Genomic DNA, 14,020 nt, shown 5'->3' with positions numbered 1-14,020 from the left:
CTGCCTCCCCCTGGTCTGACAATGCCTGTCAGTCAACATGACGCCGGACCGCACACCCCCTTCAGATTTTGAAGGGGGTGGGCGGTCCCACGTCATGCTGACTGAACCATTGTCAGTTCAGTTCTCCCTCGGCGTCTCTGAACTTAAGTAAACTGAGAGTTTACTTAAGTTCAGAGATGCCAAGGGAGCTGCGGGCAGCTTGTGGGGCAGCGCCCCAGCGCCCTTAATGGACGCACCGCCACTGCTCTAAATGCAACACATGTTTACTTATACAACAATCATACTGTTGGTTTCATGTGATTTGTTTCTATTCTTTCCAGCCATGAAAAGGTACTAGAGGGAACGTAACACGTCAGCTGGTCTCTAATCAGTTCTGATTACCATCACAAGAAAGAACTGCCGTCCGACTTAGCCCACGACAGACAGCAATAGTGTATGATACGGTATGTTTTTTTATGTTGTTATGTTATGAGTATTTGTAGAGCGCGCATATCACCTGTTTATATATCCTGGCGCTTTTGAGAAGGGAAGGAAACCTAGCTTGGGCCTTCTGGAAGAGCCACGTTTTCGACAAGACCAAAACGACAAAAATCCAACAAACGATGGATTTAGGCCCAGATCTCTGTACTGGGGTGAATGTATGGCATTGTTGTGTATTCTGTCCATCAATTGTTCTTTTTGCATTTGTCACCCCGAGTGGGACGGGTATGCCCAGACGTGGGTCCCATGCTCTCCATGCCACTGGAGTCAAGCTATACTGGCTGATGAGTTGGTCAAACCCCGAAACCGTTCCTAGGATGCTTGTTTCCAGTCCAGGGAGGACCTGGCCTGGCAGTTCGGGCTGGACTGTTCCCAATGGGCGCAGGGTCAAGACTGATTTGCATATGGCTGGGTTCAAACTGGAATGGCATGGGGAGCAAAACAGCGATGGATTTAGGCCCAGATGTCTGTACTGGGGTGAATGTATGACATTGTTCTACATTCTGTCCATCAATTGTTCTTTTGACATTGTGAGATGTAAAGCGGCACGCATAGGGAAACTAAAGGGAGGATTGCTGTGATGAACCCACTATATGGAACACATTATGGGTGTTTCAGCAAGTGGAACTTAAAATATGAAATCTGACTTTGCTTATGGGGGCTTCGCAGAGAGTTGCACAAGCTCACGTAAGTCACATAGCTGCTTTTCCCTGCAGCTTTCTTAAAGAAGGCACTGTCTATACACTATTACATAGTTTATTTTTGACACCTTGCCTGTTTCTACAAACACAATATACATCTCAAGCACAGCTCATGGCACTATGAGGCTCTCCCTAAAACCTTACACCTAAAACAGAACATGCAAACATTTACAATTACTAGTGTAACATTAAAGTAACAGTTGGGTGTCACTTAAAATGTCATCTATTAATTCTTTCATCATTCAGTCTTTCACCATTCATTCTGTCCTTCCATCTGTGTGCCCATACATATCCAAACCTTTTCAACCATTAGCAAACCTATCCATCATCTATCATTCCATCCATCATTTCACTCATCCATCCCTTCATCCACCCTTTCACTGATCCATCCACCCTTTCACCCAATCCATCCTTTCACTCATCCATCCACTTTTCCACCCATCCATTCACTCATCCATCCAACCATTTACCCTTTCACCCAAGCCATCCTTTCACCCATTTATTCACTCTTCTACCCATCCATCCATTCACTCTTCCACCCAATCATTTACCCTTTCACCCATCCAGCCATCCTTTCACTTACTCATCCATCCACCCAGTCACTCATCCGTCCACCCATTCACACTTGCACTCATCCATACATCCTTTCTTCCAGCTCTCCACCCTCCCTTTCACTTATGTATGAATTCTTTCACTCATCCATCTTTACATTCTTCTTTTCACTCATCCATGCACCCATTTGCCCATCCATTCTGTCAATCATCCATCCATGCTTTCACTCATCCATCCTCTCTTTCTCTCTCCATTCCCCTTTCACTTTGCCACCCATCCTTCCATCCACCCTTCACCCATCCACCCACCCATCCAGTTGCAGGCAGAGGAGGCCCATCAAGAACTTCACCCTCGCTGTAGTTCCTAAAGCAAGGGGTTGGGAGGGGTGGGGGGGGGAAGGGTTCACTTTGCCCCTCCACATAGGCAATCTGAAAACTTGGAAGTCATGAGTAATGCATGATGCACAGTGCCAGGACGCGAGGCGACTGTGACATGGTGTTGTTTCCTGTTTAAGTGAGTTGAAAAAAATGGAGGTCTCTCCAAGGGGCGTGTCTGATGTAATTAAGGGAGTGACTTAAAAACACCTCCACTAAAAATATGTGCTGAGCATAATGTGCCCCCGACTCATATTTTGCTGTTACTATCATTGCATCTAGTTTTTAGACCTACAACAAGCCGTAACTATTGGCCTTGTCAATGGATGTTAGTTGCATAAAATAAATTAAAAAGCAGCAACTAGGGGGCGTGGCTAGCAGCATAAGAAAATGGCCACAGCCTTGGGAGTCTCCGTCGCCCAACTACCTTCCCCAAAGATCCGAACATTAAACCGCTGGCGTTTAACACCTCTAAGCAGTGCACGAAGTGTCGGAAAGACCCGTGACTCGGATGCTCCTGGTCCAGAACCGATCGGACGATCCCCGACGAAACGGCCCTGAGTAAAAGAAGTGTGGCCTACCTCAGAAACCCAAGCCAGGGACTGGAGTTGGCCCGGAGCCGACCGCGGCAGTCAAGGTGGTCTGGTGGACACAGCGGGTGGAGCGTGCAGCTCGAACGAAGGCGGCTCAGCCGGACTCCGATGTGGCGTTCAACAGACAGAATGAGGCGGTGAAGACGACTCTCACGGCAGAGGGGGGCGAAGAAGAACAGAGGAGCTGGCGCAGATTGCGCTCCGTAGCACGGCCGTTGCTTGCAGAGGGCCGAGACCAGCTGGCAGCTGTACGGGCCCCGAGCGCGACAACCTGCGGAAGCGACACCGGTGAGCGCCCTGCTACATGAGCTCATGTTGCGGGGCGGTCAGTGGGACGAGGTGGAGAGAGGCTGGGAGCAGCCGGGAGTGGTGCAACCCGCCTGGGGCAAAACCGTGCAGTCCTGATAGAATGTGCAAAGCGACCACTGCAACGCCACATCCCCGCTCCCTCACTGCCGCTGACACCGTGGATTGTCTCCCCCCCTATGGTAGATGCAAATTCTGGGAGCTCTGGGGCGAAGTTAAGGGTGAGGACGCCCGCTACTTATCAGACCGCGGGGGCGCTCCACAATACACAGGCATAGCTGCAGTCAGTGCATTACAGATGCACCGGCCCAATATAGATGAGCAGGAAAGGAGTTCATAAACCCCGCAATCTACTGCAATATACGTGCAGGGGGCCCGCCACTTGCCACACAGCCTCGCAGAGAAACGGCAAGGAGCGACAAGTCACACAACCCCTACAGCTTGCTTGCTCCACTGCTGACACACAAGTAAGACGACAGGCTGGGGGTGGAAAACCCGAAAGGCCACGTGTGCTGCGATAGCGCACTGGCAGGCAGCGGTGAGTATGACCCCAGCACCGGAATATTGCGAGTAAACTTGACCACGGCCGCGATGGGGAGTAGAAGCCAAAGGGCCCTGAATCAAGCAAAACTCGAGAATACGCCTACACCAAGACACAGCCAGAGCTCACGGACCAGGGCACCACACCCACGACAAGGTCTACGGCCACAGAGAAGTAAGAGGTCAAGTCACAGGACATTATGACCACATTAAATAATGTCCATACCGCCCTAGAATTACGTATTGGGTCACATTCGACGGAACTTTCTCTGATCAGGGCTGATTTCAATAAAATGTCCCCCAGAGTGTCGAAGGTAGAAACCACTGCGACGGCCCTCACGAGCGATACGGCTGCTCTTAAGAAACAAGTTCGGCAACTTGAGGCAGACAACAAAATGATGGGCGCTAAACTCGAAGACCAAGAAGGCCACTCGAGGCGGAACAACATTAGGATCATAGGCGTGCCGGAACGGACAGGTGGCCCAGCCCTTGATCTATTTGTCAAAGACCTTATCACAAATCACCTCCAGCCGCAAGGTCTCTCCAACTACTTTTCAGTGGAAAGGGCACACTGAGTTCCGGGGAGAAAACCGAGACCGGGAGCACCTCCAAGACCCATTTTTGCTCGTATTTTCAACTATCGAGAGGTGATATTACAGACTGCACGTACCGCCCCTCCACTGCGTCTTGAACACAGTACTATCACAATCTTTCCAGACTACACGGCGGCAGTCATGAAGCAGTGCCGGGGATTCCTCGATGTAAAAAAAGGAGCTTAGGAACCGTGGACTCTAATACTCAATGCTGTTCCCAGCTAAACTGAAGGTAGAGGCCGAGGGTAAAGCATGGTTTTTTATAACGCCCAAGGAAGCTCAGGAGTGGCTGGAGGTAGGGCGCCGGATCTAGGGGCCTGATCGAACTGACAGAGGTAATGGACAATGTGTGAGGGAGGAATCGTTGGAAGGGTCAGGAGAGACAGTAGCAACGGAAAAATCATTGCAAACAAGCGGAGGAGAGTAAACACACCCGTATTACTACTAAACACTGACACTGGTGGGCTGGCTGAATTCAAACGCAAGGCCGGACCCAGAACTCTATCACCGAGTGGGTGACACTGTGACGAACATCTCTCTAAAGAAGGTTATGGAACCACAAGACACTTTTGAAACACTTTACCATGTAACAGGGCTGCATCTCTATTGCACTGACCAATGAATGAGACAATGCCACTAAGGTACACGACGAAGTAAGGGGAGCTTATAAGGAGCTGCGGATGACTCTCCCCCCCATCACGGTATTGGGGATGGGCACTAAGCACTCTGTGCAGTTGGGGAGGCGGGTAGTTCTAAATCCGTCATGCAGGGAGGGAGGGAAGGGAGGGACAATTAATTGGTTTATGTTTTTTGTTGTTTACATGTTTAATACAGGCAGGGTTGGACACCACCACGTATGCATTGCGCCTCTGACACATTGCCAATACATCCCCAGTGACAAGTGTACGAGACATGGTAGAAACGACCGTGCAGGTTTAGCAAGAGCCTGATCCACCATCACCTCCCCTCACACCGAGTACCCCCCATCATTGCTTACATGGAATGTCCACCGACTTGGCGATAAGATTAGGAGGGGGCTGGTTCTACAATACTTGAAACAACACGGCCCGGTGGTGGCCCTGCTTCACGAAACACACCTAGTGGGCTCCTCCTATAAAGCTATGGACCGGTGGGGATTCCAGATGGTAGTGCATTCCGAGTTTACCTCAGGGTCACGGGTGGTTGGTATTTTAGTGCGGAAACACTTCCCGCTTGTAATAAAACGGACGTGGACGGATGAGCAGGGCCAATTCGCAGCCATCACATGCCAGTGGGAGGAACAAGCCTATAACATAGTGTCAGTATATGTCCCGTCAGCACTTAACTCAGTAGCCTTCCCAGCCCTTAGCGCATTTTTGCTCGCCCTTCCAGAGGTAGAACTCTTGATTGGTGGGGACTTTAAGGCCATAGTCTGCGGTGTTCTGGATCACCAGCCCCCCAAAGACCAGGGAAGTGGGGCCTCCCGACTCACGGGGTTCCTCGAGGCGCTCGGCCTCATAGACGCTTGGCGTTTCCGCCACCCCTTGACTCAACAGTTTACCTTTCACTCTGGGGTACACAATAGCCTCTAATGGATAGGCTATATTTTAACTTCGGCGGACAGTCTGAGGAACATATTGGAAATCACTACCCTACCCAGAGGTATCTCAGATCATTCCCCAGTGGTGCTGAAATACGCATGCGGACTTGCGACCCGAAATCGTATTTACCCCATATACCAGAGATATCTACAGAACCCCAAAATCCTTAAAGATATCACTATCACAACGCAACACTATCCTAGAGCTAGATTTGGCCCACGCGGAGGGGATCCACGCCCAAAACCCAACGAGAGTGACAGCCCAAGCTCCTAATCTTAAACAACAGGAGTATAGGGGATACCTAGGAGAAAATATTAGGACCAAACTTCAGGCTACGCAGCATAAAATATATGAGGTCGGAGATAAGGCGGGGAAACTTCTGGCCTGGCTCGATAAGAGAGAGCCTGCCAGTCGGTGGATCGCACAACTACGCACAGATGATAACAAAACCATAATCGACTCCCAGGAAATAGTGAATAAATTAGCAAAACACTACCAACAGGTATACACACCGACATCCTTGACGACGATCAAGGAAGCACAAGCTTTCCTTAAAGATATTAAAATGCCCACACTGACGCCAGAGGCAGCCATGACACTCAAAGCTGACCTCACCACAGATGAGCAGCAACTAGCTATAGGAGCAATACAGTCGGGGAAAGCAGTAGGACCTAACAGCATACCCATTGAACTCTACATAAAAACAGCTACCACTATCACTCCGCACCTTTTAAATATGTATGTGGCCAGCCTAGAGGCAGGGGAACTCCCGCGAGATCAGCGTACCGCCACCATAGTGACGATTCACAAACCAGGGAAGCCTGCCAAGGACTGTACATCATACTGATCCATATTGTTAATTAATGCAGAGGCCAAAATCCTCGCTAAACTCCTGACAGCCAGATTGACCCCCCATCTCACTGCCCTAATACACCCGGACCAATCCGGATTCATGCCAAGTAGGAATACAGCCCTTAATCTGAGACGTTTATATGGTGTAATGGCGCGTATACCCATTCAGGAGGCAGCTGTCATCCTCTCCTTAGATGCTCGTATGGCCTTTGATATGGTTGAGTGGCCCTTCCTCTTAGCAGTCCTGAAGCATTTAGGTTTTGGCCCTAAATTCTGTGCCTGGGTGCAGCTGCTGTACTCAGTCAGTCAATTACTTTATTCGATACTTATAGTGTAAGATCATAAAAGTACAGATGAATACAATTTAAAAACAACAAAATACAGATGAATACAATTTAAAAAACATCAATCAATCAGTACAAAAACAGAATGCTATACATATCAGTATGAAAGTAGGAATAACAAAATATTAGCAATGATATTTAAAAACTATTTACAATTCATTCAGTGGTGTTGTACTGCCGCCTAATCTTCAATGATTGAGTTAAAAAAGATGCCACTGACAAGCAAACCATAGGGTTATGCAGGGATTGTAAAAAGAACATTGCTACACAACAGTGTTTAAAATGAAATGTACACATCAGGGGGAGAATACATCTTTTACAGGGGTCCCTATAGAACTTACAGAAGAAAAAAAATTGTAAATTTGATTGTACAGAACAGGGGTCTCCAACCTTTTCTGTTGTTAGAGCTACTTCTGCTTAAAGAAAGTCTTCCTGAGCTACTAGCCAATGTTATAACTGTAAAACAGTGACTGCACTATGACCACCCTAAGCAGGATTATCAATAGTTATCACCCAAGTATTCCAGGTGCGGTTACCATCAGAAATGCTAGGAAAACATTCATCAATATAAAATGCGTCCACCTGACTTATGAAGTAACATTCAAATCTTGATATGCCCTACGGCACAAAGGACATAAGTACAACAGTAGGTCTCCCCAGTTTAACATGAATTATCATTTATCAGTTTAGTTTCTGAAAATGCAAATTTTCTAACAAATACCACTTTCAACTTTGTGCAAACAAACTCAATTTTCCAGAAGAAAAGCCAGAAACCATATATCAGTCATTACCATTAATATTCCAGGAATAGGCAATTGTAGGCCAGTCATGCTCCTAGTATGTAAATGATGCATGCCAGTATACCACAACTTGACCAAAAATACCCAAAATAGAAAAGGATGACAATTATTATGCCATTGGCACTAATATACCAGGAACGGACACAATTATATCAGAGATAACACCTTCATAATGGGGGCTAGCATACACTTTTGCTGGGGCGTAGCTTTCAGGAAACAACAGTGTTTATTATGAACGCACATAAATGCTGATGAGTCTCTTAATTTTCTCTGGTCTGGATCATGCCCTGTTCTCCTCAGGTCTTGAGCTGATTATGCACCCAACTGTCACATTTCTACTCTGACTCCTGCGGTCTCACAATTTGGTGGGTCAGCACTGATTACTGCGCATGCTAATGCTGCCTACTTCTTTCATGGTCCACTGTCCACACACATGTTGTGAATGATAAAGTAGGGACTAGAACATGGTCAATCTCCTTGTGGCTTAGTTATATTGAGATTTAATACAGAGTGTCAAGTGGCAGACCCTATACGCCAATACAGTGTGTGTTTGAGTGGTAGTATGAGTTACTGTCACTCCAAGGGTCTTGAGATGAGTAGTGCTGCCTTCTTTAATAGGCACCTACTCTCTGAATTTTAGAGTGGGTTTGACTTCACCTCTGAGAGCTACTTTAAAGGTACTGGCGAGCTACCAGTAGCTCCCGAGCTACTCGTTGGGGACCACTGGTACAGAAGAACTGTCGCAGGGAAAAAAGGGTAAGTCATCTATAGAGTAAATACCTGCAAGGTGTGCCAACATGCATGGGATAAGATTCAATCGGAATCTGATTGAAAATAATCTATGACGCGCGTTTGACACAGTGCATAGGTATGACATTATCCCTTCCTGAGGTGTCGGACCTTCGAGATATAGTCTTACCAATACCTTTGTACAGTTTGTTTGTAATCTGGCATCTGCTCTTTGTTTAAGAAAACAGGCTTTTACCTCCCACCTTGAGATGCTCATGCAATCCCTGGGGGTAGTAAATAGGCGCTCTAAACCTAAAGGTTGATTTAATATATGAAATCCATGGAATTCTATGTACATTATCCATGGATAAACAATCTTCAATTACGTTTTTGGTAGTCTGAATAGACTCCCTTCTCCAGCTGTACTCAAAACCCCTAGCTCATGTAACAGCAAATAGTCATCTATCGGAGGACTTCCCGATGGGGCGTGGAACGCGTCAAGGGTGCCCCCTCTCACCACTTCTATTCACCCTTGTTGTGGAGTCACTGGCCGCATGGATTAGGTGGAAACCAGCTTCATTGGGCGGGAGGTTGGGAGAACCGCATATCCCCATACGCCGATGATGTGTTGTTGTATATGGCATCGCCCAGACAATCCATCCCTGTTCTCCTGAATGTCTGTAACTTATATGGTCGGATTTCTGGATACACCATCAAATGGACCAAGTCGATTCTATATGTCCTTCATGGCCCACCACCGCAGCTCCCGAAGGGGTGTAATTTACAGATAGCAAAGGGAGGTTTTAAGTACTTAGGAATCCACATAACGCAGTTGTTGGAAGAATTTATTAAAAAAAAAACACATGCCACCCCTGGAACGACTCAAACGTAATGCGACACATTGGCAGTCCCTGCCGTTGACACTGCTTGGAAAAGAAGCACTTTTTAAAATGATTGTGCTTCCCAGGTTCGTTTATGCCCTGCAGAATACCCCGTTTCTTGTTCCACTAAGATACTTCAAGGCAGTGCGGTGGATGTCTCTAATTTACCCTGGGGAAAAAAAAACGGCACACATCGCCATTAAATTGGTCAGGGGCTGGTACGATGGGGGCATAGCACTTCCAAACATACAACTATATTATTGGGCGTCGCAGTTGATGGTACTTAATCAATGGATACACGCCCCGCAAACAGATCCCGCGTTTAGAGCGGACTGACATGGGTTGGGGGAGGGAGGAATAATGCAGGCACTATACACTAGAAAGCAGACTACCCCACTGATTGGACCCATGGCACACACAGTCCAAGTTTGGTACATAGCACTTAAAAAACTAGGCTGGGGGGCGTGGCCAAGCTGGCAATGGCGTGAGACGTGAGCTGCCGGGGCTCCGGGCCGCCGCCGAAAGAAATCGCATCGGAAAGGATCACAGCGGCAGGGGTGACGCCTCCAGAGGGGGCGAGAAGGCGACAGAGGGCTGCGGGCTGCCTCCGGTTGACTCGAGGAGCCCCGGGCCGCGTTTCGGCGGCGATCGTGGCTGTGGCCGCGGGGAAGGTCTTGGCTGCAGCGGGAGCGCCCGCCATTTTGTGTGCCCGGGGAGAGCGGAGTGGCCGAGTGCGGCACCAGCGGGCGGAGAAGCCCTGAGGCCCTGGGCGACGACGCGGGAGCTGAGAAGCGGCGGTGAGGCGCCCTTGGAGCCTGACGGGGGCTGCAGTGCTGGTGGGACGGCCTGAATGCCTGATGAGACCGAGCCCGCCATTTTGAGACCCCGAGCCTGCTGGGAGGCGGCCTGGGCTGCCGGGAGTTGGGGCCTCCGGAGTTGCAGGGCGAGCAGCACAACCGAGGTGAGGAGGGTGATGGATGCCTGAGTCCCGGGACCACACTTCGGCAACTTACTGAGGGGGCGGAAGGACAGCAGCGGTGGGGACAATCGTGACTGCCGCTGTGGTGGGGCCTACCCTGGCGACTTTGGGGGCGCCGCCTGCTGAGGGGCGCTGTCTCCGGTGAGGACTAAAGAGCTGCGGTGAGGCTGGGAGCGGAGCGTCTGGACTGGGCCCCTCATTTGAGCCACCCCGCGTCGCTTGCTGGGATTGTTGCAGCGCTCTTGCCCGGGCCCGGACCGTGACCGCCACCCCCCCACCTGCGCGCCCCAACCTTATCTGGCACAACAGGACTCTGAGGGGAGAGGGGCCGGCCTGTGTGGAACTGACGGGGCCCCTGGTGGACGGGGTCTACTTGTTACTGGGCTGGAGATCTTGGCCTCCGGCTGCGGGACACAGGGACGCCCCCGGGGCACGGCGAAGACGCTGCGGAGAGGACAGTGGGTTCCACAGCATCGGGGATTCTGTGTTAGCGGCTGGCGGGGACGGAGCCCTCCTGGCGCAGTGACTGGCGGCACCCACGCTTCTGAGGAGGCCCTGCGGGTGCGGACCCTGGTACCCCCCGTGCCGCCCGCCCGGGGGCCTACGCATTGCGGTGCTACGTCCTGGGCCGCTGGTCACCGGACCCGGAGTAGAGGGTGGACGTTGGACCGCGAGCCGATTCCCATCTGAGCCACTGGGGGTTGGCTGGCCTATACGGTGGCTGTGGTAGAGAGACCGGGCCTTGAGCGGACCGGACGGGCTGTGGTGGAGGACCCCCTGTCGGAGAGGTGTGGAGCCGCAGAATGACACGCACTAAGCCGGGGAGGGAGCCGCCGGCGGCCCCCAAGGACGCAACGGTGAAAGACCTCTGGACCAAGCCTGGTGCGGCACCGGCGGGCCCCTCGTCGACGGGGGGCGGGGCCTCGGCTGAGCCGGTGACGCAGTCCTTCATGGCACTCTTCATGCAGGACCTCAAGTCTGAGATTGGCTCGCTGCGCACGGAGGTTCAGGCGTGTGTGAAGGAGCTCCGAAGAGACGTGGGTGAGCTTGGGGAGAGGGTGGATGATATGGAAAAGACCCTCGATGCTCGCACAGAGGATCAAGAGCGCCTGTGGCAGCGGATTGCGACCCTGGAGGAGCAGCATGTAGAACTCCAGATCCGACAGGAGGATTTGGAAAACAGGGGGAGGCGCAACAATATACGCATACGAGGCGTCCCGATCGGAGCGGAGGGTAACGATATCATGGCCTTCGTGGCGGACCTCCTCCACGAACTTCGGGGAGACGATGACGCCTCGCCGCCGACCCTGGATCGGGCACATAGGGTCTCTGGCCCACCTGGGAGGCCTGGTCTAATACCTGATATCCTGACGCGGGTCCACTTCTTCGTCAAAAAGGAGGCCATCCTGAAGGCGACCCGGGACAAACCCGACATCAGGTACAACGGCGCCTCAATCCAATTATTCCAAGATTTGGCTCCCACGACCCTCCGCCGCAGGAGAGACTTCAGACCGATCACCGATAAGCTGAGGGACCTTAATATCCGCTACCAGTGGGGCCACCCCTTCGCCCTCATATTCCAATGGGAGTCCAGACGCCGGGTATTGCGATCCTACCGAGAAGCAGCACAATTGCTCCAGATCCCGGACACCCCGCCGGTCAGCCCCTCGCGCCGCCTTGCGGGGCCGCGTGTACCGCTCAAGCCTAACTGGTCCAGGGTGCGCCGCCCAGGGAAATCTCTTTCTCCTGCGGCTAGTAGATCATCGCGGGACAAGCAGGACATCATACAGCATATCCGATCCCTGGAGGGGGGCTCATCGCCAGTGGGATCGCAGGAGTCCGCCCCCAAATGATTCTGTATGTCTCTGAGTCTGCGCTTACTGCGGGCCCCCGAGACGGGGGGGCTCGCTGCCTGTTCGCTCAGCCCGTTATTTGCTTTGACCCCCACTTCAACGACATGTCCACCCCCGGTGGGGTGGGCGTGATGCCTGCCTCTTTCTGACATGGCGACTTCACCTAAGGGGCGGTGGCCCGGAGTTGTCCCTGGTGTCCTTGATGTACAGTGATGGTGCCGACGGACCCCCGCTCCTATTCTTGGGAGAGTGACATCTCCGGGATAGTCTGTGCCTCTGTGCCTGGCAACTCCCTTGACTGGAATAGGCCTCGTTGGCCATGTTGGCTGTCTGGCTGTTATGTTGTTTCTGTTCTCTCCCCCGACCTTCTCCTTCACCTTTCCTTCCTACCTCCCCTTCTCCTACCCTTCTGGCGGGGGGGGTCCCTGGGGGCCTGGGGGATCTTGGCGATAGTGCTTGCGCTGGCTGATCAATTACCATGTCCACGGTACCTTCCTGGAAGGTTGTCTCCCTGAATGTGAAGGGGCTTAACTCGCCTAGCAAACGGCACCAGATTTGGAGATATTTGCTCTTGCAAAACCCGGACATAATTTTCCTGCAGGAGACACACCTCCTTAAAGCGGATGTTGCTCGAATGGCCCACCCGCGTTTCCCCCATAGGTTTTGGTCTACAGCACTCACTAAGACAGCAGGGGTGGCCATTTTTTGTCGGGCGGGCTTCCCACAGGGGGATGTAAAGGTGGTCAGGGACACTGAGGGCCGATTCCTGAAGGTTGAGCTAGCGAGAGGCCGTCGCACACTTACACTTTGCAATCTTTACGCCCCCAACCAGGGCCAAGATGCCTTTCTGCGCAGGATAATCCGGGAGTATCTTGAGCCGGTGAGATCGGACCTCATTGTGGGCGGTGACTTCAACCTGGTGTGGGACGCGGCACTAGATCGCTGTGGAGGAGCCTTCCACGGGGTGGGGGCTATGTCCTCAGCAGTGAAAAAATCCCTCACCGCCTTAAACCTGGTAGATATCTGGCGTTACCACTCCCCGGGGCTGACGGACTACACGTATTACTCCCATGCACACCGCTCCTACTCACGCATCGACATGCTCTTCGTCTCTCATCCCCTGCTCAGGAAAACGATATCGGCGTCCCACTCGAGTATCTCGGTCTCGGACCATGCTCACGTGGAACTACTGCTCCATGAGCGCTTGACGCGATCATCCTGTCCGCGTCGCTGGCGGTTCCCAGACCACGTCTTGCGGGACCCGGTCGATAGGGACGAAATACGGGAAGCCATTCAGAAGTATTTCGATAACAACGACATACCGGAAACCCCCCTCCCCCTGGTATGGGACGCCTTCAAGGCCTCGATACGGGGAACTCTCACCGCTATAGCCGCTGCTCGTGCGCGGGAGGCCCGTCTATACGAAATAAAGCTTGAACGCGAAATTAAGACGTTGGAAAAGATGGATCAGGACAGACCCCTGGCGGCGCATCGGAGGCGACTGGCGGTCCTCCGAGGACAGCTCCGCGCACATAGGACGAACAAGGCGGAACGGGCGCTTCTTGCTCTTCGACAGCGATTTTATGAGGGAGGTGACAAAGTGGGTGCTGTCCTAGCGCGACGCCTGCACACGCGGGCAGCCAAGGCTCATATCTCAAAGCTGAAGGGGGCTGGGGGAAACTGGGTGACTACCGAAGCTACCAAGCTTCAGGCGTTCCATGACTATTACTCCTCCTTGTATGCGGGAGAGCCCCCGGAGCCCGCACTGATTTCGGCGGCCTTGAGCGAGTGTGACTGGGAGCCGCTGAGTAAACACCACTCCGAGCTTCTGGAGGAGTCTATCACTTCGGAGGAACTAGTGGG

This window comes from Triturus cristatus, chromosome 2_2, assembly GCF_964204655.1.
Source record: "Triturus cristatus chromosome 2_2, aTriCri1.1, whole genome shotgun sequence".
Lineage (NCBI taxonomy): Eukaryota > Metazoa > Chordata > Amphibia > Caudata > Salamandridae > Triturus > Triturus cristatus.
This window is presented reverse-complemented; position numbering follows the sequence as displayed.